Consider the following 4,492-nt stretch of genomic DNA (forward strand, 5'->3'; position numbering starts at 1 on the left):
TGTCGAAGGCCTTTTCAGCGTCCAAAGATATTACAACTTCTTGAGTACTGACAGAGGGTGGGCTGTATATTACATTAAAGAGTTGTCTTATGTTGGAAAAGGAGTTTCTATTTTGTATAAAGCCGGTCTGAGCCATCCCAACTACAGTGGGAAGCACTTTTTCTAGTCTCAGTGCTATTGTTTTTGCTAGCAATTTAAAGTCAACGTTAAGTAAACTTATTGGGCGATAGGAAGAACAGAGTTGGGGGTTCTTGCCTTTTTTAGCAAGTAAAGTAATAACTGCCTGATTAAGGGTCTGAGGTAGGCACCCAGAAGACAAAGATTCATTGTATACCTCTAAAAGTAGTGGAGAGAGCTTGTCCCAAAATATCCTATAAAACTCACAAGGGTACCCGTCAGGGCCTGGGCATTTACCCCCCTGTAAGGCCTTAACTGCCTCAGTGAGTTCAGAGATGACAATAGGTCTCTCAAGATTGTCAGCTGCAACCTGACCGATGATGGGAACCTCCAAATCATTAAAAAAGTTATCAAAATCCGTTACAGAAGGAGTACATTCTGAGGAGTATAATGCTTTATAAAAATCTTGGAAAGTCAAATTAATTTCCATTGGGTCCGTTGTGAAACCCTGGGTTGTTTGGATCTGAGAGATGCAGCGAGAGGCTGACACACGTCGAATTTGGTGAGCCAGGAGTTTGCCAGCCTTATCTCCATGTTCGTAAAACTGGGCACCAGACTGCAGTAGCAGCTCAGTGGTATGTTGTGTCATGAGCACATCAAACTCAGCTTGTAACACAAGGCGATCCTGGTACAAAGTGGGAGAAGGAGATATTGCATACAGGTTGTCAATTTGAGAAATGTGGCGTGTCAAAGTATTAATTTTCTCTCTACGCAGCTTATTTTCATACTTAACATAGGAGATAATTTCCCCTCTAATGAAGGCTTTAAGTGTCTCCCAGAGTAGTGAGGCCGACACCTCAGGTCCTCTATTATTTTCTAGAAAAAAATCTATTTGTCTCGCCACAAAAGATACAAATTTTTCATTTGATAGCAAACGGATGCCCAGCCTCCACAGTGGCCGTTGAATGGGGTAAGAGTCAAATCTCATATTTATAGAAACTGGGGCGTGATCTGATAGAACAATAGCATCATATTTGCACCCAGTGAGAGAGGACAGCAATCTATTATCAATCAAGAAAAAATCAATATGCGTGAAGGTGTGGTGGACTGGGGAAAAAAAAGAGTATACCTTCTGGGAAGGGTAAAGAAAACGCCAGGCATCATAAACATTAAATTCAGACATAAAGGAGTTAATAATTTTGGATGAGCGTGAAGGCACGGTTACATTTGTTGACGAGTGATCCAGCTGAGGGTCAAGCCAGCAGTTAAAATCACCTCCCAATATTAAATGGTAAGTGGACAGATCGGGAAGTGACTGGAAAACATGTTTAAAAAAGTGTTCGTTGTCACAATTAGGAGCATATATATTNGGCCTTGACAATAGTTACTAATTTTGGTAAATTCAAGCTGGTGACGTCCTAATCCGAGTTGGACGACAACACAACGGGACAGCAACCGATGGAAATGAAATGTGTGTCACAAAAGGAGCCCGGGGGGACGAAGGCTGCTTAGTGTTGCTAGCTGGTGGTAAGTTTGCTTATTAATTATCTTCATTTAATTATAAACAGTGCAGTAAAGATATATAACTTACGTTGGTTTCTTAAATAATTGATCAATTTTATGATTATTACTACAGTAATCATTCAGCTTCATGTTATAACTGCATGGAGGCTGTTTGTTGCGACTTATACTGTAATTCATAAACTAACCTGGTTTTAATTAAGCTCCATATGACAGAGAGACTTTGATATTGTGAGGTTGTTGTTCTAACTCGTCCATCAATGTTTTTATCTTCAACATATGTTTGCAGTCTAACTAAGCAAATGAAGATGAAAGAGGAAGCCAGAGAAATCGGGTGTTAGAAACCTAAAGACTTTCCTGTCTCAGAAGAGGCTCTGACTCCACCAGATCACCAACCAGCTCTGAGGATTAACCTCCACATCGTCTTAATGATGTAAGTTTGTTTTTTCAATGAGGAGCTAGCTACATTTTCAACAACAAAATCTGCTGTTACCAACACTAAGTGCTTAATAAACATGATTTGATTTAAAGGTAACTGGAAATAATTTTTCTCTTCTTGTTAATCTAACATTTACCTTTCTTTTTTTATTTGTTGTTGACTTTCAGGGCCCTGTGAGTGACCTGTCCAGGATGAGCCCTGCCTCTCATCTGATGGCTGCTGGAAATGGGCACCACCAGCCCCCCTGCAAGGATCAGTGTGTTCAGATCATGGATGGAAAGATTTTAGGTAATTTGTCTCCTTAAGTCCATACTTAAAACAGCTTCATAGTTAATGCCAATGTCAACTGATTCTATGACATTGTTGACAATTTTTTTCTACTTCTAACATAAACCGGCAAAGAAGACACCCAGAAATGTTTTTCCACCCCAGGCATCCGGTCCCAATCATCATTAGTTCTTATGATGTCACATACATGGCGAGTCGAGTCCACAACGTCTTGAAATTGTAAGTATTTTTTTATTTGCCATTTTTCTGTTCTCTTTAAATACAAATGCTTTCTCTGTTTAATTGCTCTATTGTTCTTTTTTGTAGGTTTCTGTAAGGTGCAGTGAACTGGAATGTTCTGTCGTTGATCCTCACTTTCATGTTTTATTGTCACACTTAAATTTTCATGTTCATGTGTAAACTGATAATTTATGTAAAGTTAATAAAGTTGTGAGTAAAATTGGACAATTTTAAAATATCTGTAATAAAAAATATTTGAATTACCTTGTGCATCTTGAGTAATTAATCTTTCCATGCCTAAAACAGTATAAGTACTGTAGTGTAGTTATGCATGTCATGTACAAAATAGGTACGTAGGAATAAAGACGAATTAAGAGTAATAAAAATTGTAGTTTATTATCAATAGCAGGAAATCAAAAATAAAAATTAAGTGTACTTTAAATACATTATTATATTAATAGTACATTTAAAATATATTTGAAGTATATTTAATATATATTTAATATAATTTTGAGACATAATTATATAATTAACACTCAAAGTATAATTATATCAAAATTAATAATAAAGCTCTGAAATATGAAATTTAAAAAGTATACTTTAAGTACACTAAGTATACTTGAAGTTGTTCCGAAAAAGTATGTGTAGTATACCAAGTACAAAATAAGTTGTTCCAAAATAGTACAGTTGAAGTACATCGATAAAATAGGAAAGTAGGAATAAAGAAGACTTCTGAGTAATTAGAATTGTACTTTATTAGCAATAGCAGTAAATCAAAAATAAAAATTAAGTGTAATTTAAATACATTACTGATATATTAGTAGTATATTTAAAATATATTTAAAGTATATTAAAAGTATATTTTTAATATTATTCTATGACAGAATTAGTACACTCAAAATATCCTAATCAAGCTCTTGAATACTACATAAAAAAGCATACTTAAAGTATACTAAGTACAACTTGAAGTTGTTCCAAAAAATTATGTTTAAGTATACTAAGTATGCTAAAAGTTGTAAATTAATACTATTTAATTACTATTAAAATATACTAAGCACAACAAAAGTTGTTCCAAAATAGTACAGTTTAAGTACATAAATCAAAGTATGCTAAAGTATGTTAAAATTTAATATACTAAAGTATACTTTTGTTTTTACTAGGATTCACCTGGCAGTACAAAGACATTTTGCACTAACCCTACATGCACTTTTATGAAGGTTTTTTTTTCTGTGTGGTTTTGGGAGCCGACGGTCCCTCCTGCTCCCCACCCCCATGATGACATCTGCCGTGCTTCTCCTGAGCGTCGCACTAAGACTACAGGAGAGTTAATAATCAATTTATCACAATTAATCTGATTAATTGTTTCAGTCCAAATCTGGGGTTGTATTCACCTTGTTCAAGATTATGGGACTCTGCAAAGCAAAGATGATAACCAGCACGAACTCCTGAAATTTAGAGTAGATGCCAACCACACTCTGCTTCTACCACATATACTGTGTATATTTATACACGGTATAAATATATACTTTTCATTCCCTTCAGGCTCTGGCAGGCCCTCACTTTTACACTTGGGGGGACCATGGTGGTATCCTGATGGCCATCGCACAGGGAGGCTCCACCAAACATTTGAAGTAAGTCAAACTGATAAGTGGGAAACAATGCAAATAGTGACTTGGAAAGCTTGGAAGGTTTTATTTGTGAACCCTTCCAAGCTACCAATAACTCACTGCTAACCTTACTAGCTTGGTAGCTAGCTAGACAGCTACAATTCTGTTTGTCTCTATAAATAATTGAATCTTTTAATTAACGTTTCCTTCTCACATCTTCTCCCCTCTCACAGCAAAGATAATCTAATCGGATGTAATGTGTTGCTTGCAGGTTCAGCACCAACGAAGGCGAGACGTGGAT

At 36.0% G+C, this 4,492-nt stretch overlaps 1 long non-coding RNA gene across 1 annotated transcript; it reads left to right on the forward strand.

Annotated features, from left to right (window-relative positions):
• The first annotated feature begins 1,493 nt into the window (after positions 1–1,493).
• Positions 1,494–2,284, forward strand: LOC107835016 (uncharacterized). The gene is made up of 3 exons (XR_001660845.1): positions 1,494–1,644; positions 1,928–2,071; positions 2,245–2,284. It is a non-coding gene; the product is annotated as an uncharacterized LOC107835016 (long non-coding RNA).
• The last annotated feature ends 2,208 nt before the right edge of the window (positions 2,285–4,492 follow it).

Source organism: Poecilia formosa, unplaced genomic scaffold, assembly GCF_000485575.1.
Source record: "Poecilia formosa unplaced genomic scaffold, Poecilia_formosa-5.1.2 Scaffold921, whole genome shotgun sequence".
NCBI lineage: Eukaryota > Metazoa > Chordata > Actinopteri > Cyprinodontiformes > Poeciliidae > Poecilia > Poecilia formosa.